The following is a 27,923-nucleotide window of genomic DNA, read 5'->3' as shown; positions in this document are numbered from 1 at the left end:
TCAGATTACAATCAACGGTTACCCCTAAGCTTTTTACCTCCGATTTGACTTTTAATCCTAATGCATCCAGTTTATTTCTAATAGCCTCATTGTATCCTTTATTGCCAATCACTAGGATTTCAGTTTTTTCTTTGCAGTTTTGTAGTTTTTTTGCAGATGATGTTGTCCTGTTTGCTTCATCAGGCCATGATCTTCAGCTCTCTCTGGATCGGTTCGCAGCCGAGTGTGAAGCGGCTGGGATGAGAATCAGCACCTCCAAATCCGAGACCATGGTCCTCAGCCGGAAAAGGGTGGAGTGCCCTCTCAGGGTTGGTAGCGAGATCCTGCCCCAAGTGGAGGAGTTCAAGTATCTCGGGGTCTTGTTCACGAGTGAGGGAAGAATGGAGCGCGAGATCGACAGGCGGATCGGTGCGGCATCCGCAGTAATGCGGGCTCTGCATCGGTCTGTCGTGGTGAAAAAGGAGCTGAGCCGCAAGGCGAAGCTCTCAATTTACCAGTCGATCTATGATCCTACCCTCACCTATGGTCATGAGCTATGGGTAGTGACCGAAAGAACGAGATCGCGAATACAAGCGGCTGAAATGAGTTTCCTCCGCAGGGTGTCTGGGCTTTCCCTTAAAGACAGAGTGAGAAGCTAAGTCATCCGGGAGGGGCTCAGAGTAGAGCCACTGCTCCTCCGCATCGAGAGGAGTGAGATGAGGTGGCTCGGGCATCTGATCAGGATGCCTCCTGGACGCCTCCCTGGTGAGGTGTTTCGGGCACGTCCAACCGGGAGGAGGCCCTGGGGAAGACCCAGGACACGCTGGAGGGACTATGTCTCTCGACTGGCCTGGGAACGCCTTGGGATTCTCCCGGAAGAGCTAGAAGAAGTGGCCGGAGAGAGGGAAGTCTGGGCATCTCTGCTCAAGCTGCAGCCCCCGCGACCCGACCTCGGATAAGCGGGAGACAATGGATGGATGGATGGATTGTAGTTTCATACCATTTAAACTTTTTTGGTGCTATTCTGTATCACACTAATTATTCTCACTCGACACTCAAATTCTATAAGTGGGCTTGTGGAATTGCTATCCTGGTTCTATACTTCACAGCAAAGAATTTTATCCTTTCCTGGACTGTATCATTAAATGCTGATATTGTGGAAACACAGATTAATTTCTCTCAGACTTTAACTAAAGAGGTGATGAACATTAAGTTCAAAAAAACTGCAAGTTCGAAATGGTTGAAACTGCTACTCTGATGAACCATAACTGTGATATGTATTGTTATGAGAAGTGTTTATGTTTGATTCAAAAATGACATCATTGTTTTGTATTGTGATGATGTGAAAGTTCAAGGAGAATTCACCAGTGGAAAGATATGAGATGCCAGTTGAAAACCTGATATTTAAAGTTTCATCTCAAGAGCAAATTTCTTGTTGACAAGATAATAAAATCCTTCACTGCCAGTTACAGGACTGCTGCATATGTTGTGGGAAAGTACTGAAGAACAAGAATGAAAACATTTAAAGTCAAATAAAATGAAAGTGTTTATTAACTATACTCTCTTAGTCATTAAAACAAATAGCTATTTGCTCTCCTTTCAAGGCATTGATGAACATAAGTCAAAGTATATTAAACATTCTGTCTTAAAATTCCTGAAAGTAGGAGAAGCAAATATGAAACATTTGAACAGCACTATCCAGAAATAAATGATTGAGGAAACAGCCTTATCATATATACCACAGTTGGTTAAAGCATAGATATATTTGCCAAAAAATGTCTCATAAAATAATTCAAATTTGACCTAAACATTTTACTGTATATAAAATATATTTTGGTGGAATGGTGCAGTTCCAGGCAAGTGATGGTTCTTCTCTTGTTCTGGCAATCAATAATTTTTACACAAGTAAAAGTTTTAATCTTCAACAATATATTAGATATGTTGGGCAAAGATTATGGTATAGTTGCACAACTACAGTGGGATAAACCATACTTAGTTCAACAAAACTATGTGAGATTTAAGAGGTATTGAAACTCTAATGTGAATGATGTATAAAGTGTTTTCTTGGTCCATAAAAAAGATGCAGATCTCAAGAAATTATAAATGCATTCAAAAAGGACCTGTTACTTTCAGACCTCTCATTGAAGTTAGGTGGTTATCCAAGCACTTTGTGCTGCAAGCAAAGAAAGTATGAGGCACTGATTTAAGATAAATTAAATGGTCATGTTTGAAAATATTGCCTAAGGAATTTAAGAAACATTGAATTCCAAATTGCGTTATTAATTTGGAATGATGATTTGAAAGAACTGACTGCAATGTGTAAGCCTTTTGCAGTGGTATAGCCTGACACAGTGCACACCACGGCCACATCATTTTGCCTGTGGTAAACTAAATAACTGAACAATTTAAAAAAGCTGGATTTTGGTGATAATGTGTTAATAATGTTTCATAGAGTGACAAAGTTAAAGCTCTTTTTAGTAAAAGCCACAAAAGAAAAATAATGCAATGGATACATATGACATTTTATAAGACTGCTTTGAGTGTTGTTGAGGAAGGGATTCCCACAAGTGAAGTAAAAAAATTGGTCAGCGTTTGATTGTTCAGCAATAGCCATATGAAATTTTGCCTCTGGCACTGAGAAGCAAGAAATGCCTTATGTTCAAAATACCCAGTGTTTTCAGCCCAAAACACTGTCATAATTAAACAATTCATTGACTTTAAAGCATATGAGTAATGGGGGAACTTCTGATTGATAATGAAGGAATGTTCTAAGTAAAATCTATATTAGAATGTGAACAAGGCTTCACCTTAATGGATTCACCAAAAATCAAACTAAGAAAGATTAAGACTCCACTTAGGAGTGTAAGTTGGGTGTACTATTGAGAATTAAAAACATCCAAAAGGATGGGAGGCTCCTATTAAAGACTATAGTAATATTTTGGCATTATAAATTGCATTTCATAAGACTAAAACAGAAATCAAGTTACTATAATTACCTATTTATTTGGATGAAAACGAAGAGCATATATTTTGTTGAAAATATACAAATGTGATTTTAGTAACTATGAGAATGACTAAATTAACACAAGTAATTTTACATATACTCAATGCAGCAGCGCATACAGGTTTTTGTCACTAGGGAAGTTTTTTCACACATGGGACTTTAAAAATTAGAGGGAACATTAGCTGACATGTCATATGATATTTTTAAAAAGGTCTCATTTGTTGTAGGTTTGAGGATCCGAAATTCTCAGGCTTGAACTCTGATTTGATTCTCTCTTATAATGCATATTCACACCATTTATATACTGTATATACCAGTAGAAGCACACTGCATGATAACATGCAGTGAATACACTTGGCTTATAGTTTTCATACTCTCTCTTTCTCTGTATGTTTAGCATTCGTTTGCTCAGAGGTTGATGTGCTTGCTGCTTCCTGAGCAGCTCTTCTTTTCTCCACCCTGGCAGCCTGCTTCTTCTCTTCTTTCATTGGCATCTTTTCACATTAAAACTGATTAAGTCAGTGTTTGTGTTCGATTACTTAGTATGTTTTCCTTAAATTTTCATGTTAAGCTGGCACTGAAGTCTTCAATCTGTCTCAATAAGATATGAAGTGGTAGGGGAAGTGACGGTGAAGGTGGTAGGGAATAAGAACGGCACCCGTACGCATGCGCCACATGGCTGGCCGTTGCCAAGAGTTGATTCTACAATAAAATAAAATAAAAATAAAAAGAGGAATAACCTTGGAGGTCAATCATCACCCCGAAAGCGGATAGTAGACGTCACGTAGTATATGTATACCAAATTTCAGGTCAATAGTTCAAATGGTTTGCAAGGTACAGGTGATTTAAAATCCTGGACAGACAAATGGACAGCCACGGTAGCGCATTATATAAGAAGATATATGGGTGTCCTCCTTTACTGTATGTGCATTAATTTAGATTGATAAGTGCCTCTATACTTACTTGGTAGAAGTGTTGGCAGAGTATTATTTAACAGGTTCGTATTTTCTTCCAGGATGGGTTACTGGTGCCTTGTGCCCAATGTTAACAGGATAGGTTCCAACTACCTGTAACCCTGTACCACATGGATGAATAGAACATTTTAGCATATGTTAAGAAAAAAACAGAAATTTTAAATATCATGTGTTGGTTTTTAACATTTTTAATGTTTTTAATATTTCAGTGCAATAATGCAGTGAGTCTAGGTTTACAGTATATCCCAGCCTGTATATGTAGAAGTTATATGTGCGTGGTGTTTTCTCTGAGTACTGTAGCTTTCCACCCATATCTCAAAGATTCTCAGGTTAGATTTTCTGGTGACACTGAATTATCCCCCTATGATAATGCTCCTGGGATAGGCTCCCTGCAACAAATAAATGGGTTTAGTTAAATAGAAATTGTACAGGCTGACATTTAATGCATATTTAATATACAGTAGAACGCTTCAAGGAGTTCTATATGTTTCCACATTTTTAACGAGCATATTATTGTTTAAAGAACAAAGCAGTTACTTTTTCATATTACATTATGAACATTTGCACTATGAGCAAATTCATTTCTGGAATATGACCAATTCATAACTCTGATATGGGCCTAATCAATATCTTCTTGATTACATACAGTAGTCTAACAACTTTCGGGGCCAACTGAAATCACATACATACCTTTTGTGTAAAAAAATATTTTATTATTGGTGTATTTGCTTGGGAATTCAGTTTACCACAGTAACTGGTCAACTACTCAACAATCTTCTATATTTGTTAAAACCATTGTAATTTCATAATTATGCACATATAACAGCAAGCTTACTTGTGTACTGCATATTAAATCTATTCTCCACAAGTTAGATTAATAACAAAGTGTAACATAAACAGAAACTGTGAACTTTAATGTAATTTTCGTAGATGCACTCAAAACATACCGGCAAAATGGACAAGCCTCATAGATGAAAATGATTTTTCAAAGTCTGATGTTTGTAGAATTACTGTGGAGTTTCAGTTACATACCTCAAAACATATTACACTGAGTTATATATATTGCTGTTTAAAATTCTTGTTCTAAATCATCAAACTATGCAAATATAGTACATAGTTATTCAGTTAAATGCATATTTTCAAAGTGATACATGCAAACTGCATATCTATGGGGTCACACAGTTTTTAGGAAGCCACTAATTAAGGCTTCAAACCACAAAAAGAAATATGCGGAAAACCCATATCCTGTTCACAGTGCTTTCAAGTAACTTTAAAAAGTGCAGATTTCATTTTTGACGTTTTATGGTTTTGTGTTTTTTTCTAAAGTATGCATTTACAATGCACACCCTTCACAACAATGACTAAAAATATAATTCAGCATTTTCTTAAATGCAATATATGTTAAATGTTTTATATATTACAATAAACCCACTGCTGTTGCACACATGGAAGCATACAGCACATGTACAGAGCACATTAGAATAAAAAGCAAGACTTGCTTGAATCTAAAATTAAATTTATTTGAACACATTCTCTCTTTATTTAATATAATTCAAATTAATTTGTCAGGGAGAATAGTTATAAAACAGTGACTGTACTGAACAATGAAATGTTTGTCAGCTTGAAGTAAAAGACACTATGGTGCAGTGATTGCCTTAAGGTTTTCTATAGAAAAGGCCAAATGGCATAACGTTCAAATGAAGGTACCCAGACTAAAGCCAGGTGTGCTGTTAAAGTCTGTACTTTTCTTATTTTTTGTGTTAAAGTTAATATTTTTAGCCTAACCTCTGCTCTGCCTCATGTGGAATTGTAGTGATCCCTGCTGACACCTCATTATTATCACAAATTAAGTAAAATTACTCTCTGTTTTCTTTTGTGGAGTGACTGATTTGTACTGTGTATATTTTCCTGGAGAACATTTGCCTTCCTAATAACATATTTAAATCATGGAGTCTGAATTTTCTTTCCTCTTGAATAATATATCTTTTGCATTAAGCTCCCAGAAAAGTGATTTTAACAATACTCTATATATTTGTTTTCAAAGAAAATCAGAGACCCCATAGAAAAATCCATACTGACACAGGGAAGACATGCAAGCCTTAAATAGGCCATATCCAAGCTGAGATTTGGAATCAAAAGTCTGGTGCTTTGATGCCACACCACCATTGTGTTCCTACAATGCTTACTATAGACGATATTTTTATGTGTTGAGTACTTAAACAATGTCCTGAAACACAAGTTTCTGTTTATTACCAAAACACTATGTGAGGGAGAGTGTGGAATGCTATTTCTATTCTGCTATACTTTAACTGCAATTCTACATGGATTTGGGGCTGAAAAGAATATTTTAACCTATTATAGCAGAGAACACAAGCAAAAGATAAGAAGGACTGTCAAGACAGGGAAAGTTTTATTCTCTGTTATCCACTGTACCACTCCAACTGGCTGTCACATTTCAGAAGGATGCTTTTGTAATTTAGCAGCGCACTCTAAAATTATTATTAGACTGTGGAGAACATGGTAGCAATTAAAAGAGCTTAATAGTTTTATGTATGCTGAATCTTTGAAGATCATCAAAACTAAAACAGTACAGTAATTTAAATTTTATTATCCCTTTACAGGCAGACTTCATATAACTGTGTCTCCAAAGAAATGGGATACAAAGATATATATATTTTTTACTACTAGCTAAGCAGAGATGAAAGTTATGAATTACTCCTTCAAGGGTAATTTAGAATCAGGAGATAAATTTTTTATTAAACCTTTTAATGTGCTTTAGCTAATATGTGATTCAAAGGATTTTATTGGCGTGGATGCTTTTTTATCCCATTAATGCTATTTAATATTAAAAAAGTCTTAATCTTTCTCCAGTTTTTACTTTATTTGTAAAGCAATCCAATGTATACATTGGTTTACAAATATCATTAGCCTGCCCAGTAGAATCTTGAAACTACTTAAACATAATTTATTTCAAAATCCAGACGACTTTCATGACTACAGGAAATTACTTTCTATTTCTGTAACTCATTTGAACACAGATCCAGAAAGTAAAAAGGTTACTGCCCTTCGCATATGGCAAATTTGCTCCCTTTGTTTAGGGCAAATATTTAAGGTCTTTGTTTTCCTGAGTCAAAGGTTAAATCTTTTACCAAGGTGACCTGAACACCACTAAAATTCTGTGATGGCTCCCGGACTCTTAAACCTTAAATTGACCAAGGAACATGAAACGACAAAAGAAAGCATACAAATAGCTATGAAGGAAACAGAAAGCAAGGATCATAAGAGTTACAAGTAAATGAGAATTAAAAGAAATATCCCAAGTAATAATGTTTAAATGTATTTTAAGCATTAAAAGAATGATTAAAGAGAGATCAGTATTCATTCAAGTCAATCCTGACCAGAGGATTTCATAGAAAACAGAAAGTTTTAGTTTACTTAAAAAATAAATAAGGTATGGAACACTGAGGAGGGTTTCATTAACACATTGTAGCTCTAATGTTGCACTTGAAGTCAGAATGAAAAATGGAGACTTTACGTTAAATCTGCCTATAAAGATTTCTTTTTCTATAGACAGGCTAGATATTTCTGAATATGGTTAAAAAATCAAACCAACCATTTGCTTTTTACCATGTCATGAATGTGGGAAGCCGAAGCATATCCCAGCAGCAATGTGCATGGGGGCAAGATCAAACCCTAGAGAGGATGGCATTCTATCAAAGGTGTGATTAACACAGACATCCACAGTGGGACATTTAGAAAATCTGTTAGCATAGCATGTACTTTTTTCTGATGTGGGAAGAAATTTGAGTGCCTGGAACAAATAGGGACAATGTGTAAAAGCCACATAGAAACTGAATGGGCTAAGGAGGATGCACGAGACAGCAGCACTGCTTACTGCAACACAAAGTTCCCCACTTTTTGAACATATTGCAGTAAAATACTGCGTGATATTGTATTAAACTAGTAACACCGTTATAATGTTAAAAATCTAGACTCAAACAATTCAAATACATAGATATAAAATGAGGTCTGTTTACAGAACCTGAATACCCTAATAATACATGTCAAATCCCATTATAGTGAATACCGAAACAACAAAATTTTGAGAATAACAAATATGTTTTGTGGTCGAAGACAAATGTTCATACAACATCATGTTAAGCAAATTTTTTTTTTAACAAAATATAAATTTCAGTATAACAAATGTTTTTTGGACCAAAAATGGCCACCAAAGATAATAACGCAATGCAATAAATACTTAATGCTGTCCCTACTCTTTCCATTCCAAGACTCGGGAACCCTGAAACAGGCTGTCTCAAAGATAATGAGTCCGTTGTGAAATTTCCGATGCTGGGCAGCAGGCACAACATCATACACATAACCGAATACGTACCCAGCATCCATGTGGGTAACTGTTTTACATCTAACGTCTTGTTTTCATTCTGTATTTTCATACCTGTATTTAAAAAAAAAAAGAAGTTGCATTTAAAGTCTCATTTTCAAATAATATAAAATATTTGAGGCAGATACAATGTCAAGACTTCATGCAAAATATGTTAGGCACCGTTTTAAGAGCTCTTACTTCATCAATCAAGATAGGAGCAGTGACACATGCAATTGTCCCGCTTTAGCTCCCATGTTTAGAGTAGAAGAACACCAGCAGCTCGGAATCATTGCTGTGGCAGAGCAGGTCAAAGTGTAATGTTGCAAACATCGTGCGACAAACATGTTTGTTACATGGTAAGCCTTATCCTGCATAGGACAACCAATTACAACATCAACAACTTTGCTCTTGGTTTACTGTTTACCAGATGCCGCAGAGCAACTACAGAACTGTCCTTACATCGCTTACAAATTGCTGGTGAGTTTAGTCACAATATTACAAATATTTTCCCCATATTCGTTATAATGAAATTTCTGTTATAACAAAATACTTCCACCTGTATACAGTTCTGACTTCTTGATGGTATTATTGGTGTCTTTATAATTGATGGTTATATATCTCAAAACTTTTTATGCCCAGGTGACTGCCTTTGAGATATCAATTGAGCAAATTCTTGCTGTTACACTTCCAAGATGCAAATTTTTGATGTTAACTAGAACCAGACCTAAATCTTTGGAGCGTCATTGCTGTAATGAGACATTACAAACTGGTAAGAAGATGGAGACAGGAAGCCAAATGTCCCAATTCTATTCCTGTTTCGCAGCATATTTCTTGAGCATTTCCTTTAAAGTTCAATTAAATCTTTCAACTAATCTATCTCTCTGGGGATGGCATGGAGTGGTCTTAATTTTATTAATGACTAATAATTTACATACTTGCCCAAGAGTTAAAGAGGAGAAATTTGTTAACTGATCCATAATAATTTGTTTTGGTATACCAATTCTAGAGAATAGCAGCCTTAGAGCTTGTGCTATTTATCTTGTCTTCACCTTGTCTTCACCTTCACGACAAAGAAAGGCTTCAAGGTAACGTGTAGCATAATCAAATATAACTAAAATATAACAATCACCAACTTGACTTCATTCTAAAGGTCCAATGATGTTAAGTGCTCTTCTCTCTAAAGACATGCCTGCAATAGGTAAAGACTTATTTTTTCTTCAAAAAGAAGAAAACTTTACCTGAGAGGCAAGGCTGTGAATTCCTGTGGAAATGCCACTCAGAGGTTAGTCCATAAGAATCCCACAAAAATTGCAAGCACCACTGCATGCTGTTCTTATTTTGTAATTGTATTAAGTGTGGAGGCCATCTAGACCCTACTATTGATGAAAGACTTCTGAAGCTCACATATGTCACAATATGATACTGAGGATGCCTCAGACCCCGTTCTCTTTTTTCAGAAAGGAACTGGGGGTTAAAGTTGAAACATGATATTGTGAGTGTGAAAGTATTTATGGGAAACAAAGAAAGTTCTCTAGCTGTTGTTAACTTGGTAATGCTTCAAATAATTCAACATTCTTTCCTTAGTCTGTTGTAATTGTTTGTTTTGAATTTGCATTGAAGTGAAAGGTTCATAATATGGACTGTTTTGTTTAATTGTCTAGGAGCTGCAGTGTTTTTTGGCCTTTCATTTGGCTTCAATGTATTAGTTAAAGGCTCCCTTACCTTTCTGTTTGGATTACGGAGGTTTAGAAATGGGTAGAAAGACAGACAAATGGCACTTAACACCTTTTTCCTTTTATGTATATTTCACAGTTTTACATAGTATATTTTACTATTTTTTGCAGCAGTTCATCCATTTACTTAAAAATGCATTTCAATTATATAACACACCCTAACCACTTGTTATAGATCCACAGTACAAATCTTAAAAATATAATTTTTCAATTCATAAGTGACTTGTTCACAATTATCCAGTAAATCAGAGGTGAGAACAAAATCAGTAACTTTGATTTACAGTTAAATGCCAAAACTTTATGATGCCTTAATCCCTGAATGTGATGCCTATTCAGTGCTGGTAAGCAGTAAGGACACAAACACAATTTGTCGTTCATTCACTTAAGTAAGTTTTGAATTGACCATTGGAGGAACTGGAGTTCCGATAGAAGAGTAGCCAAGCTCCACACCGAAGGCACTCTAAATGTAGATTAAAGCAGGGCCCCTGTGATGTGAAGAGTCCATTTGGTCTGCTGCACCCCTCTCATTTCCAATATTCTTGAAGGCATAGTAAAATAAATTAATGAATTAGTGTAGTATAGATAATTAAATAAAAAAATCTTGTTAACATTTTGTTATAGGGTTTGCTGGCAAGTGCCTGGACACTTCTAATTAATTTTTAATAATTGCTACTTGTGCATAAACTTGTGTTTCTGGTGCATAAACAAATAAAGGGCAATTCCAGATAATTCACTCTGCTTCTGGTCTTATGTTTATTTTTTTATTACTATTTCCTCTTGAAATGCTTCATTTCCCTTTTTCCATTTGCTTGTAAGGTTGGTATGTCTCCCTAGTAAGTGGGCATACCTTGACAAATGTACTAAAAAAATTATAAAATACACAATAACTAGCAGTGTCCGATCAAGATTCAATTCAAGGGGAAAATTAAACTTTTACAGAAGTTTAAGAACTATAGAAATAATTATAAAAAAGAAAAACTCTTTAGATTTGGCTAATATGAGAACAGTTGCAGAAAGGCAGAACCCCAGTAGCATCCCAGTAGCATTTATTGACACGATTTGGTTGAATAGTTCTCTGGCTAAATGTACTCATTGCTAGTGTGTCAGACAGATGATGTGCAGTATTGTTCATAATGGCACTCAGTTTTATCTTCATTCTCTCCTCCACTGCTACATCCAGTAGGTCAAAAGTGCATCCCATAACCAAGCCTATCTTCTTAATTAGCTTGTTGAATCAGTTACCTTCACAGTAAAAAAAAAGTGTACAAAATCAACTGGCCATTACAGAGTTATTGAACATGTAAAGGATGCCATTACCTACACTAAAGGAACACACACTCGTAATAAAAAGGAGTCTACTGTACACTTTCTTAAATATATAGATCCTCTATCTTACTAAATGAGTCTAGCCTGTCATTGATGTGAACACCAAGTACTTGTAGCAATGTACCACCTCTGCATTCACTCACTGAACAGTGATCAGGCGTACAAGTTATTTGGTGTGGCAAAGGCCAAATTAACCAGATCCTTAAATAAATACTATGAATAAAATACAGGAAAAGTGGGCTAAATAAAAAGAAACATACACTGAATTCTGTGCTGAATAATTGCTCTTTTACAGTTGCCCAACATCTTTATCCAAGGAAGTTTACAAGATTAGAATATATTACAACTGCATTATGTATTTCCTCTGGGTCAGACAGTGAGTCACAGGCCAGAACTGAACTGTCAGCTTTGGGGTTTAAAATCTAGTGCCTAAGTCACCACACCGCACTGTCTGCTCAAAACAAATAATTTACGGCTATTACTCCTGCCTGTTTAGCTTTGACGGGAAAAAAAGCAAAATCTTTATGACATAGTCCACTCAACTGTACTTAGTGAACCAGTTATCCCTACAGCAGTCATATTCCTAAATGACATATCTAATCATCCATTTCCTGAACCTGCTCTTGCAAGAGAGTGAGGAAGTCAACACAAGAAGCAATGTGCACATGTACATCTCTTAGAAGATAGAGAAACTTATAATACATGAACTAATCTTACATAAGCATATGTAAAATGTGCAAACTCTACACAGTAATCCAACCTGGAGAGTTATGAGGCAGCAGTGTTACTTAGTAACCAGTCTTTTACCATGCTGCGTCCTCTATGATACACATGTTTTTCTTTACTAAGTTTAATAGAAAATTAATTTTAAATTTTGCATCATCACCATCAAACCCATTATGTAAGTAAACAAAGCAGATTGTACATAATAGTCACCTGTATAAAGCTTAACAATGTGACAGAAAATAATGAAAAGGTCACTCTCTGTTTTTCTTGAACAGTAAGTAAACACAATTAGCAAATCAAATTATATTTGTCTTGAGCAACATGTGTTACTGAAATTGCTATGGTGTAGGCAAAGCAAAGTTCATGCAGTCCTTAGATCTATTTGCCTGAGGGAAGGACAGTTTCATCAATGAAACAAAGAAAAGTTTAATTGACTGGGACAGTTAAAATGTTTTTGATTTTTTGTAAATGGCTGTAGAGTTCCTAATCAGTATGCAACATATGTTTTATGGTCAGGTAATGCTAGTTTTATTTCTTCCAGATTGCTTCTCAAGTCACTGTCTCTCTCTTTCATGTCATAACACTCCTAATGGTCAGTGTGATATTATGCAGCAGTTGTTCATATTTTTACTACCTATTATATCTTAAATACATTATCTCTTTAAAAAAAAAAAAAAAGTTCTCTTAATGATAGTTAAAATATGATAAAGATATGGCCAGTTTGATTCCTGGCTGGAATGTGTACATTTGAGAGTTTGCAAGTTCTCCTTTTAATCAAATGTTTGTTTGTCACCCACAAATTAAAACATTAAATGACGCTACTCTCATTTTCCCCATTAAGATATAATTTTACTGAACATTATTGGGGACTGGAATCCTATCTCTCTAAGGCTACCTTCTCCATTGGGATATTCCTCATCTCTCCTTACACTTGAACTGTATAAACAGGTTAAAGAAAGTGAATGAATGCTTCAATATTATAATGCATTTCTTTTAAAGAAATGGGTTTCATTTTCTTGGAATGCACTTGAATTTTATATAAAAGTGATTATACAACCTTCACTTAATATATGCTGTGAAAGATAGAGGCACTGTCGTCCCCTTGAACCCTCAGATCAGACGTCAGACACCAGATAAAAATCTAATTATTATTTATTTTATAATAATACTGTGCACCAAGCACCCTTCTCTCCACAATACTCATAAATAATCAATAACCAATACAATAAACCAATCCTCCTCTCCCAGACACGTTGCCACCCTTCCACCCAGCACAGCTTGACGTCTGGGATTTCCCATAGTCCTTTTATAGTCCTTGACCTGGAAGTGTTTCGCCCTCTCTGTCCACGTGACTAGGAACACTTCCAGGTCATATAAAAACTCCAGTTCTTCACCCCGGAAACACGTCGTTCCTTTCGGTCATGTGTTTATGACACACTTCCGGGTTATAGGGCACGTAGCACCCTGTGAGCCTCCCTGCAGCGACTCCTGGCGGCCCTGACGTTATCCAGCAGGGCTGTGTATTAAAACTCCATAGTCCATGATGCCCTGCTGGAACTCGGGGCATCCCTATATTGCAGGTAGGGCTCCATCCGGTCAGTGATTGTATTTGCTGCTTGTTTTAAACTTTTTCAGGGAGGTCACTATTGGTCAAGATACTATGGAAGTAATTATTTTTGGAAAAACAGACCATGAATTATGCAGTTTTAAATGTAGCCTTGGTCATTTTTTGTTAGGAAATTGTTCATTCTCCTTGTTTTCTTGTGAATTTTTATATTTTCTCCCATGGACTGTTTGTCCCACAGACATTGAGGGTTGGACTAAATATAATTCTCTATTGGCCTGCTCTGTGTGGGTGTGCCTTGAACTAGTCCTTCCCATTCAAGGTTGATTTCTGTTATGCACATGATGCTGCTATCACAATGCAGCTTGTGTTGGAATAAGAGGATTTGGGTAATAAATAATGAATTAAGCAATAAAAACTAAAATTCTAACTAAATGTGTCCATGGCATATGCATAGATTATCTAAATATGCAAAGGTGTGATTTTCAAAAAATGAAATTTTAACAATAACTGTAAATAAACACTGTCAATGAATGTGGCTGTAAAGAGGCAGCCTTGTGCAAGAGTATCACATTGGCAAAAAGATAGGTGACATATAGTAAATGTTATTTTGGGAAGGTTGGGCTACTAGAGGATGTCAAATTCTGATAGGAATGATGACATAAAAGGGCAATAAGCAGATGCACACGTCCAGAAGAAGGGGAGAGTAAAAGTGGTGGTGGTTTGGATGATCTTAAAGGAAGATGACCCAGCAGGTATCAGAGGTACACAAACTTGCTCAAAAATACTGAAGTCAAGGTGGGCCAGCAATAAGTTGCAAGGGAAAATACTGACACTGATTAGATTTTTTATATAATAAGGATGAAATGTTATTATCTTTTATAACTGAACAAGCTAGTGGGTTAATTAGAGCTTAGTAGAGAAGTAGGGAAGTCAAAACTGGGTAGATTTCATAGACAGGAACCAAAAAAATTGGGGCAAAATCAGGTTCAAGTTCAGAAATTAATGAAAGTCAAAGCCAAATTGAAAAACAATCTAATTTTCTTTCACTGAATATTTTCCATTTGACAAGGTTATGAGCATGCAGTTCAGCCTTAAATGAGATAGCCATCATGACTTCAGAAGCACACATAGCTATGTCATCTAGCAATATGTAGCACCATAATGATCAAAATCCAAAACTATGGAGCAACGACCAAAAGGCAAAATATATGTATGTATATATATATATATATATATATATATATATATTGTGAAGCCCAGGGCATGTACAGCCACCCTAACCTGACACAGACAGGTAGTACACAAATTTCACCACACAGCACACGTTTATTTTAAAGCTGGAGAAACACTTTCTTCGCACCCCACAAGAGCACAATGTCCAGTACATCAAGTACAACAGAGTTCCTTCTCCTCTAGTCCTCTTTACAGGCTCTGCCCTCATTCTTCCCAACTCTGATCATTGAGTAGAGGTGACTGGCCCCTTTTATGGGACACAATACAATTTACAATACAATTTATTTTTGTATTGCCCAAAATCACACAAGAAGTGCCGCAATGGGCTTTAACAGGCCCTGCCTCTTGACAGCCCCCCAGCCTTGACTGGGCATGCAGTGGGTGTCAAAAAGAAGGTGGTCAATACAATACAATACAATACACAGAACAGAACAAATCCTCAACACAGTATAAAAATAAAAATTTTAGAAGTACGGAGCAGAATTTAATAGTAGATGATATCACATAATATGATTTGGATTTATTTAGAGTCCTGGAGACCTCATCCATCAAGCTGCCTCCCCCATTTGGCCATTCCACGACTGAAACAGTGCTGGGCCAGCCAATCCGATGAAAGAACCCCTCTTTCCCACAATTCCTGTGCTAATGACTAACAACAGAGATGCTGTATGTACAGTTAATCAGCAGCTCTAGTCAGGATATGCTAAACTGAAGTAGTGAGTCTTCGGCCGGGATTTAAAAGCTGAGACCGAAGGGGCATCTCTTATAGTAGCAGGCAGACCATTCCACACAGTTTAGGGGCCCTGTAACTAAAAGCTCGACCTCCCACTATTATTTTATTAATCCTTGGAATCATAAGCAGACTGGCATCTTGAGATCTTAATGTGCGCTCTGGTTAATAAGTCATGATAAGTTCAGACAAGTAAGCCGGACCTTGGCCATTTAATGCTTTATATGTTAAAAGGAGGATTTTGAAATCTGCCCTAAACTTAACCGGGAGCCAGTGTAAGGATTTAAGAACTGGAGTTATGTGTTCGTATTTTCTTGTTCTTGTAATAATTCTTGCAGCCGCATTTTAGATTAACTGGAGGCTATATAATGAACAGTTTGAACATCCAATGAACACCTCATTGCAGTAGTCAATCCTACTAGAAATAAATGTATGAATGAATTTCTCAGAATCCTGTTTATTTAGAAAGTGCCTTAATTTCCTAACATTTTTAAGATGGAAGAAACATGATTTGGACAACTTTGTAATATGCACTTTAAATGACATGCTAGAGTCAAAGATAACTCCTAGATAGCGGGCTGATTCAGTGAAATTAATGGAGATTCCAACTGAGTTAAATGATGACAAAACATTGTTGTGATCAGCGTCATTACCTCCAACAATTAACATCTCTGTTTTATCTGTATTTAAAGACAAGTAGTTCTCATTCATCCACTCCTTTAATTTACTAACACACCTAATTAAAGACAACATTGGAGAAACTTCATTTGATCTAAATGAAAAGCATAACTGGGTGTCATCTGCATACGAGTGAAAATTAACATTATGTTTCCTAATGAGAGATCCCAGTGGAAGCATGTAAAGTGAAAACAGTAAAGGTCCCAGTACTGAGCCCTGCGGGACACCATATTGAACTTCTGTGTATAATGATGGAGTACTGTCAGCACATTTCTGTACATGTTGGAATCGATTTGATAAATAAGAACCAAACCAAGCGAGCACGGTGCCTGTAAGCCCAACATCATTTTCTAGCCTGTGTAGTAAAATAGAGTGGTCGATGGTGTCAAATGGTGCACTTAAGTCCAACAACATAATTACAGTGGAGTTTCCTTCATCAGAGGATATCAGAATGTCGTTTACAACCCACGTTAGTGCTGTTTCTGTACTATGACCAGAGTGGAAACCAGACTGGAATTTCTCAAATAAGTTGTAATGCGTAAGGTGTGACTGAAGCTGACTGGCGACTACTTTTTCTAGTATTTTAGAGAGAAAGGGTAAATTTGAAATAGGCCTATAATTATATAGTATGTGTGGGTCTAGGTCTGACTTTTTAAGTAATGGTTTAATGACTGACACTTTTAGTGCTTCAGGTACTGTGCCATGCAATAATAAACTATTGATAATGTTTAGAATAGGCGCTGCACTTATTACTAGTTTTGTTGGCACTGGATCTAGGGAACAAGTAGTAGGCTTCATTTTAGAAATTAAAGTTAAGACTTCCTGCGTAGTTACAGGATTAAAATTACTAAAGTGCTGAATGCAATGTGAGACAGGGTCTGCTAAGCTAGTATTTGGTTAGTACTGTAATGTTGAGATCTGGGATCTTATATTTTTAATTTTTTCATTGAAGAAGTTCATAAAGTCTGTAATGCTAATATCTGTTGGTATTTTGCACTGTTGATCTGAATTTCCATTTGTTAGCCACTGTTCTAAACAGTACCCGAGGATTTTTATTATTGCTATCTATTATTGTAGAAATACACCTACATGATTCCAGGTGTCCAGCGACATTCTTCCAACAGCACTTCCTGGTGTGGCAGAAGTGCTGCTAAACAGGGCCCAGTAAACATCCAGGTGCCCCCTGGCAGTGCCCACGGTCCCCAGCAGTGTTGGGCTTCCATGCTCCAAACCTGTGGCCCCTATGTAAGACAAACTGTGTGCCCTCTATTGGTCCGGAATTAGTCCTCCCCCTTGGTACTTCTGTGCAAAAGTCATCCTGGCCGGGTAAGGGCCTTGGTGGTCTTCCATAATATATATATATAAATATATATATATATATATATATATATATATATATAATATATAATATATATATATATATATATATATATAGTAATAAACAGACAACAAAAGCATAAAGGTTTGGGTTTTTTCCGGCCCTGTTTACTGTACAGTTTGCAATAATGCTTTCAAGGTCAGTGATTTTTGCATAAGCATACAACAGACAGCGTGCATATGATGAGGGGGAAGATTTATGGGGTGGGACCGGAAATAGATGAGTAGAATGCTGGGAAGGAACCGAGGTGCTGTATGGGAGCCATGACGTCATCTACGGTAGACCAGGGGAAAAACGGTGGAATGCGGAAGTGGTGGTGCGTGGTTAGGGGATTCCGTGTAGACTACGGCGGTGTTGTTTCTGTCTTTCTGTGAAAACAAAAGAAAGAGAGGTTAGTACCCTGCCTTTGTCCCCTGACACGATATATTACGCTGATCATTGGGTCTTTACGCGGTTCCCTATGCGCGTGTGCATGACAATATATATATATATATATATATATATATATATATATAGTGATAAAAACACAGACCAGACGTCATAAAAAGGTTTGGGGCAGCCACCCGTATAATATCCATGGCTTTTTAAGTTGACAGCAATGTTTGTAATACTGAATCCAAAGCAGAACTGATTTCTTGGTGGCAAGATGGCCTCTTTAAAGGCCCATATTGGAAGTGACATCATTGAAGGAGCCGGACCCGGAAGTGTCGTCACTGAGGGGGGCGGACCTGGAAGTGACATCATCGAGGGGCCCAGACCTGGAAGTGACGTCATCATGGAAATCCGATGTCTGTTCGTTCTGCCTGTCTGTCTGTCGGTCTGTCTGCTTTTCATGAGAAAACTACTTAATGGATTTAGATTGGGGTTTTTTTTCTAGAATTTGCTTGAACATTCCGGTTGATTTTGCGACTTCTCTCATTGTGCGTAGAATTATAGTTTGCCTGCAGGAGCGATATATTCGTGCTAATCTGAGGCAGAGGCTGCCGGCCAAGGGGTGGGAGAAGTGTGACGTCAGGAGTGGGGAGCCGAGCAGGGCCCTCCTCACTGTCCTTTTTCACTAATACGCAAAAAACTAGGTTTTCTATAAGCAATTGTGACAGATTTTTAGTGTAAGTAGTCAATCAGTTAAACCTATGGCTCAGTCAGTGGGTGCTGCATGCAGTAAGCAATGGTTACATTTTAGTCCTCGATTAAACAAATTTATTTCTGAGAAAACTATTTTATCAGTTAGAATATATACAATTAGATTGTTTTGCCTGTTTCACATACATATATCAATTTTCAAAAAATGTTTTCAATTACAATGTCCTGGGGATTTAAGGTCCAGGTTGAAAGCCAGACAATCAAAGTGCAAACACAGACACAAATATGAGTAAGTGGTCAATTAACAGAAAGCCACAATCCATGTTTTTGAGATATGGGAGGAAAATGTAGGACAAAGGGAAAAAAATGTCTTAGAAACACTAGGAGAACAAATATACCACACAGAAGTTGATGGGTTCATTAATCAAAAAGGTTTCCTGGAACAGAAAGGCAGGGGCATTATCCACTGTACAACCATGCTTTTTCTTTTTTTAGGAAATGGTAAACAAAAACCAAATTTTTAGTTTGTACTTCTCATCCTCCTGTTTTGTTATATAAGCACATAAACATGGACAGCAGCTGACTTTGCAGACTAATGCTTACTTGACCACAGTGTACAGGTTAAAATGATGAAACAGGAAGCAAAGATGAATTAGAGAGTTCCTTCATATTGCACATATCTTAATTTACTGCAGCTGGGGGCTTCAAGGTTGTGGTGTAAATATTTTTTTCAATGGGCCCTGAAACATAATGCACTGCCTTTACTTTGCTACCATGACAGGCATAAACCAGCTGACCAGAGTCATGCAGTAGGCAATGAAGCTTGACTCTAATGGTGTATGAATAAATCACCATTAAGCTGTTCTAACACAAATTGTGCTCTCCTCTTCAGCACACAATTTTCCTTTAACTGGCATTCTCTTAGCTTAGGGTGTCCTTATTAAAGATGTTATCAATGCTAATTATGACCAGCATGGCTGAGTGTCACTCACAGTTTAAACCAATTAATGGCATTTATTGTTCCCTTTAAGATCTGTGTAGTTGATTAAAAGGTTTTCCTGCTATGAGGAAAATGTATTCACAACTCACCACTGGAATTTTGCAAGTGATCTTTATCTGACACCACTTACTCCTTTTTGCACAACCCTGAATGGGACGATACAGTTATTGAGATAGTCATTTTCTGATTAGGAACATTAACTGGCAACACTGGATACAAGGCAAGAACACAACAGAATATTTGCAGGGTATACATATACAAATGTACTCTGAACACAACAATTTAATATCACCATTCAGCTTGGGAAGATATTAGATCTGTCAACCCAGACAGAACATTAAAACTCCATACAGAATGATTCCCAAAACCAAACTGAACCTAAATGGGAGTTTTTTGCATTTCACTTGTCGATTGTCAGCTGTTTTTTTTTTGTTTTTTTTTAATATGTTCACACATTATTATTTATTTGTATTAATATTATTTAGGACCATTAAGAAACTAAACAACACAAAAAGTCTGCAATGAGTTCATACATTCTGTATTGTATAGTGTTTTTGCTCTGTGATGGACTGTCATCTTACATAGGGTTGGTTTCTGTCTCTTATCAGGATAAGCTTCAGGGCCTTCAACTGTGAACTGGGTAAAGTAGGTACACATAAAGGATGGATGAGGTGTTTTGTGTTTAATGCTAAATATTTGATGCTTTATTCTAACTATACTACACTTGTAAATGTAAATAATATTCTGAGATAGCAAAAGTAAATGATTGGTTACTCACTTTCCCACCACAAGGTTTACTCATTCAAATGTGTCTCGAGTCTCTTCTCTCCTGGACCTCCTGGTACACCTCCAATGGGAGGTGTTTCAGAGGAATTCTCGATACTTGCCAAAGCCAACTTGTTCTTCTCATTCAAGGGAATCAGTAATTCTACTCTAATTCTACTCTGAAGTCCTCTGAAGCCCAATACAACAAATATACATAGGAACCTCATTAGATCAGAACTATGACATGATAAATAGGGCTATAAACCTCATAAAATCCTTAGAGGCATGTTGTGAGAAGATTTATGCTCAGGGTAGCATTAATTTTCCCACAGTGTTCTAAGAGTTGAGGTCAACCAATAAACATTTCAAAATTTAATTCCCCAAAACCAGCATGCTAGGTCTTGCAGTGATGTTCACTGATGAGAAATATAAACCTGTGTTGTTCGTTTGGCTCAACTCAAAGAAGCAACACAGAGTTACCATCTTTGATTACTAACTGTGATATGATGGAGTAGGTGGATGCATTGCCTGCGGAGAAAATAGGCTATATAAAAAGTGATACTGCTTCTAAAAAACTAAGTAAGAAAATGACTGAACCTTTCAGCAATTAAATATTTTTCAATAGGAAACAAATGAAGCATTAGTAGAGTACAGCCCCATTTGCACAATTGTCAAAACACTTGCTCACTACCACCAACTATGGATGCAGCCTCTCAGAACTGCCTGCTTATTCTGAGAAAGAAAGGAAGATGGTAAACACTGTCAGCTCAATAAAGGCAGATATGAAGAAGGGAGACTGGGTGTTTTTAAGACTGAACATACTAACACCCACCCTCCACATAAGCAAAAAATATATTACAAATCTAGCCAGCCTACCTAAGGAACACTACATTTCTGAACAATACACCACACCAAATGAATCTATTTAAATTAGCATATTAAAACACAGAAAACCATCATCTTACCATAAAATATTTTGCAAAATAGAAGCTAGTAAAAAGACACTCCTAGAGTTCTAGAATCAAAAGGAGTTCCATAGGTTGAACAGGGTGTGACAAATACTGTGAGAGGCATTTGAGAGCTAGCAGCTTAACTAGTACCCTTTTGTCTGCAACTGTCTCCAGAGACTTCAGGGTAGTCCCAAGGAAACAGCCAGCCTTCCTAATTTGCATATGGCTCCTGGCATCTTCTATTTTCACGATGGACAAGCTCTGCCAATGCCATCACAGCTATTTGGGAAATACAGTAATATATCTTTGATGTTTGCAGCCCAATTCAGATTTCTGTCCAGTTGGACCTCCAGTTACTGCTACACATGACCTTCCTCTATTTCTTGGAGGTAGACAGACATTTGATAGACCCTTGCCTTTTTTGAAGCTGACCACCATATTTTTGGCCTTGCTAATATTGAACTGTAGACAGTTCAGTTTGCAACATTCAGTAAAGTCATCAAATATGCCTTTGTATTCCTCCCCGTCCACCACTTTTACACCACATGACTGCAAAGCTATATGGAAAACTTGTTCTGGTGGCATATATCAGAAATACATTTGAAGTCAGATGTGTATGTAGTGAATGCTAAGGGGGCTAGGAAAGAGCCTCAGGGAGGGTTCCCTGGTTTATTAACCACCCATTCTTACATCAAGTTCTGTAACCTCATGAATTGTAGTCTACCTGTCAAATAATAAGTGCTTCAAAACTCTGAGGGGGTATTCAAAAGCACTGACCTTTTCTTATCTTCAAGTACTAAGACACTGTGCAATGTTAAAGGAGCAAAAGTCAAAAAACACAAGTCTCATATAGCTGTCTGCCTTGTCCAGATGGGAATAGGCTGCTGGTGTTCACTATATGTGGTGTCTAATTTGTGTCTGTAAATGTTTATTTTTGCTGGATTACAATTCATGATTACAGTATCTGTTTCTCCATTCTGGTCCAGACATAAGAGCAAATGACAATGCTGGTCTTATGCCAATATCTGACAGTGTGTTAGAGTTTGACGATTTTTTAGAATTTTGTAGGTAATCCTAAGGGACCAGCAATAAATCTCAAGTTCCTGAACATGTTCAGGTCATCATAAAATAACCAAAATTGTCTAATAGTAATATATGTAATATGCTTTTTTAAAAAAGTATTTTCACAGTCTTTCAAAAGCAAAATTAAGCAAGAAATTGTTTTTTAGGCATGGGTTAGGCTCTACTGAGTTTTAAGTTTACATATCTCTGTTTTAATCTCTGAATGCACTGTCGGGCTGCAGTGAAGCCATGGGCCACTTCATTTACAAACATGAACCCTTAAAATATGTCATACACAGGTAACATTGTTCAAATTTTTCCAGGGTATTTCATTAAGTTAATATCTTTGGATCAACATGTTGTAAATACTTAAGATAGTCAAAGGGGTTGTTCCAGGTCAGAGATTTAAAGGCCCTTAATGACAAAGGTGAACAGTGACTCACTTAACCAGAAAATGTCTGTTAATTTTAGTAACACATTGGCAGCAGGGTGGTTAATGCTAACATTTTCAAAGAAGTCCGTCTTTCAGTTCTTTTAACAGGTCAGTTTTTCATCCCAAAAAGGATATACCACAGGGGAAGTACTGGTAGAATCTGGGCTCTTTTAAAAACAGAGAAAGGCAGAAAGATACACATACTAACACATGAGAGTGCATCCTACAGCTATAGAAGATATCAATAATCTCTACACTCATATTTTTACAGCTACAGAAGATATCAATAATCTCTACACTCATATTTTTAGAAAGGCACTCTGCACTGGGGAAAATTACTAAGGGCTGGAAAATAGCAAATATTATCTGGTTATATGAAAAGGGTGATCAGGCAAGTATGGGCCAGAAAGCTTCATGTGCATTAGAGGTAAATTAATGGAAGGAATTATTAAGAAAATGATAGAGCAACATGTAGCAAGTACAAGAATTTTACTGAATAGTCAGCATGGGATAAGACAAAGGAGGTTGCATTTAACTAACATGCTAAAATTCTATGAAGAAGCAACAAAAGGATATAATCAGAGTGGTGCATATGATATGATTTATCTTGGCTTTCAGAAAGACTTTGATAAGGTCCTGCATGAGACAAGTTATAAAAATGACAGAGCAGCACTAGAAAAAGTCCAGAGAAGAGTGACTTGGCTGATTCACGGACTACAGGGGATAAATTATGAGATTAAAAAGATTAAAAGATTAAAGGAGTTGAACCTTTTCCTTTTAAACAAAATGATATTAAGATGTGACATGATTGAGGTATTTAAAACTAGACTTAATGTTATTTTAAAGGAATTAAGTGGATAGAACTGGTGAGCTTTGTTGGGTTGAATGGCCTGTTGTCATCAAAATTATTCCAATGTTCTAGTACATCTATTCTTTAAACCCACTTCATCCAATTACCACTGACATATAATATCACTGGATATCACTGACATTAATAGACACACTATGTTTTCTAACTGATCAGTATAACAGGCTGAGAAATTTTGCCACAACATCATGTAAGCATTTTTATGGTTGACGGATGACTTTTTAAAAAAGAAACATACTGAATTATTATAAATGGGTATGTGTGCTGGCCTTGTAATGGACTTGCTCCTTATTTAGGGTTTGTATCTGCATTGCACCCAGTGTTGCCATTATGGGCTCCAACTATGAGACTATGAATTGAATTAAGTAGATATGAGAATGTAATCATGTAAGCTTGACGATGGATGGGCAAAACTGCCCAGTCAAAGGCTGACTTCTATCACAATGCTGGAATAGCCAGTAGCTTTTTGTGGCAGCACTGAACTGTGTCAAGCAGGTTCAGAAAATGAAAGATGGATGTACATATTTAACTACTACACAAGTTTCATATTTACTGGCAACGACATGTATTCTTCAACAATTCTGTACAACCCAACATTAATTTTACATTTTAATTTGCACTTACTAATAACCATGGTAGTAACACAGCAGGACAGCGTCTGGGGTTTGAATATTTACATTGCACTGTTCATGTAGGTTTTTCTTAGATATCCCAAAAATATGTGTGATATGTTAATTAGTTGCTCTACATTGACCAGTCAGCTCTAATTTGTTTTGTGCTTTGCACCTGCTCCTGCCAAGTTTTGGCTCTGGCCCCAGTGACCCTGATCTAAATTAAGCCAGTTCTATAATGGTTGGTTTGTTGGTTGCTAATCATACTCTATGTACAATTGCCCTCTGGAGGTTGTTCATACTGTACATAACATGAAGGTAATGGTTCACTCCATAATTGGAGTACATACATCCTCAGATCTAATTAACCTAATTCAGTGTTGTGCTGAGCCAGACCATACCTTGTCAGTACCAGGCACAAGAAAGGATGGATTGGGCAGGGTGCCAGCCCATTACAGAGCACACACACACATATCCATACTCACACACACATCTGTACTCACTCACACAGAAGAAAAAATCAAATTGTGCTCTTGAAGTATAAAGGAATTTTAGGCATTTAGCATTGCACACATGTTTGAGTCTAACTTGTATACAGGTACTACATGGATTTAAACTGTTTAATTTATGACTACTAAAATCTGCTTTTTTCATTCCATTGCCTACATTTAATGTCATATGAATACACAATAAGAAATTCTAACAAGATTAACAAAACAGTGCAGTGGTTAGCGCATCTGATTCACAACTCCAGTCTTTGGGTCTTGGTCTTGTCATTAAATGGAATTTTTACATTTGTGCCATGTCTAGGTGGGCTATTGTACTCCAGTTTCCTCCAAAATCCTGAAGGCATACATATCAGCCTAATAAGCAACTTAAATTTGACCCAATATGACTATGAGTGGGTAACTATTCCTAATAAGCAATTTAAATTTGACCCAATATGACTAAGAGTGGGTGTGTAACTGTTTCTATTGACACTTTGGCATCCTATCCCGGGTTTACCTTGCATCCAATATTGCCAAGATAAACTTTGGCTGTCTTTGACTCTGAAATATAAGGCAATCTCAGGAAATTCAGTATAATGTAGATTGTAAAAAAGGGCCAATTACTGCAGATTCTCAGCCATGGTTCTGCAGCTACATATTTTCATGATTAATAATCTCAGTTGTAATTAAACATATTGAATTGTGTAAATTAGTACTGTAGTAAATTAGTTTCAATGTAACACAGTGGCCCAATTGTGCTTCTTAAACTCCTAGAACCTGTGCTTAATTTTGGGCCTAGACATTTTATGTGTGGTGCTTTCATATTCTCCCCTGGGATTTTCTCCATGAGTTAGAAATACTCTTTCATCATTAATGTGTCCTGTGCCAAGCTGCAGTCTCAACCAGACTTATTTCTTGCCTTACACCTTTTATTGCCAGGACAGACTGTGGCTCCCAACAACTCTGTTATAGATTACATGGGTTCAAACAGATAGAAAGGAAATTACTTAATTCCATTTTCTGTTTTTATACTAGGCTTTACTTTTCTCTCTCAGCCCTGCTTAATGCAATGCATGTTTTATGATTCTGCAAGCTTCTTTACTATTTGCCAATGCATTTTCTTGGAAAAATGTTTTTAGGTTGTGTTATACACTATCATTGGTCAAAACTGCAATATGTTCTTGTGCTTCATCTGTGGATCACTTGTGACTCCATTTTTCACAAAAACATGAAAATTACAGTACATAAAATAAGAACAATCCAAACACCTAATGTGATTATTCAATGATTTTTATGTACTCATCATCTGCATAACAGCACAAATGGTAACTAAATGGTTAGCATAGATTCCACATATTAAACGGGAACCAATAAACTCATGGAATTTCAGAGGTCTTAATCTTATAAGCTAAATCAACTAAAAATAGTATTGAACAAAGATGGCTCTCAAAGACTTCAATAAAGTTAATCCCATGAAATTTGTTTAATCAAATAATAAATGAATCACATTGAAAACCTAAAACATTTTTGGAAGTATCTAGATGAGATATTTAGACTATGAATTTCACATACTACCAGAAAAATGTGTTCTGTGCTCTTGCAACAAACTACTAACTCAAAAACACACATATTCAATTTGCTAGTGAAGGACAAAACACACAAACATTACATAAAAACAAGACTTAGATTGACTATTAATGCTCATTTAACTTTTTTGAAACAGCAGTTATTAAGGCACTGAAATGCAGCACATCATCAAACCAAGAATCAATGGTAAAACAGGAACACATGCAAGTTTCTTATACATGTTGTAAATGGCTGATCCCTTGGCTCTTTAGTAATACCCAGCTGGCTCAAGTCAAAGTAAACACACAACTCAGAATTTAAACCAGTGTGATATACAGAAAACCAGCAAGTGAGCACAGGTTTTTTTGGCTGCTCTTTTTTTTGTTATTTATTCCAATATTCCTCAATTAATTTAATTATAATTCCATATAGAATGCTTCTTCTCTGGTTTTCTCTTTCTCACCAGAAGATTTTGGCATGCTCGATGCCATGTAAAAGATCTTGTACAAAAATGACATATGTTTACATACCCTTTTAAAGCCTAAATCACAGCACTGTCTTAATTATTGATTATATTTGCTGCACACTACAGCATACAAACTTGATGGACTGACTAATTTCCTCTGTTTTGTTTGAATACAGCTGAAATAAAATTAGAAACAGGTTACTTTGTTCTTGGTGCAACTGGAAAAAGTATCATAATCAGTCAAATGAATCAGTAAGATAAACACAGTGTATTAACCTTTGATTGAAGGATTAGATGCAGTGACAAAAGGAAATAATTAAATCTGTTTAGACACTAAAATGTTATGCATTGCCTATATCAGTAAAAACCATTGCAAAATGCAAGTACAGCAGCGCAAATTTCTGCAATAAATATTTTTGTTTTTAATAATACAATATAGGGAAAAGTTAAGTAAATTGATGTTAATCAGAATCACTTATTCACAAATACTTAATGTACACAAATTTAACTTGGTAGCTTTGGAGATACTTATAACAGAAAACAACATCAGATACAAACAGTATACGTTAAATGACATGCTTTATAAACAGTTGCAAAATAGTACAATTGTAAAAAAGATGTGACAATGGTGATGTGCAGGTGAAGGCATGAGTATATAGTATGAATGCACATGTACAAACATATATTTATCTACTGTACATACACACACCTTCATAAAATGAGAGTATAAATTAGTAGGTGGGAAGACAGGCTAAATTATTAGTTTGTAAGGGCTATGGCTCTGGGAAACAAACTGTTGAGCAAAGTTATTATAGTTAAGGAAAACTAAAATCAAAACTGAAACTATTATTAAACAAATATTTTCGTAAACTGAAATAAAATAATTAACAAAGCTGAAATGAAATACAAAAACTAAGCA

Source organism: Erpetoichthys calabaricus, chromosome 5 (assembly GCF_900747795.2).
Source record: "Erpetoichthys calabaricus chromosome 5, fErpCal1.3, whole genome shotgun sequence".
In the NCBI taxonomy this organism is placed as follows: domain Eukaryota; kingdom Metazoa; phylum Chordata; class Cladistia; order Polypteriformes; family Polypteridae; genus Erpetoichthys; species Erpetoichthys calabaricus.
This window is presented reverse-complemented; position numbering follows the sequence as displayed.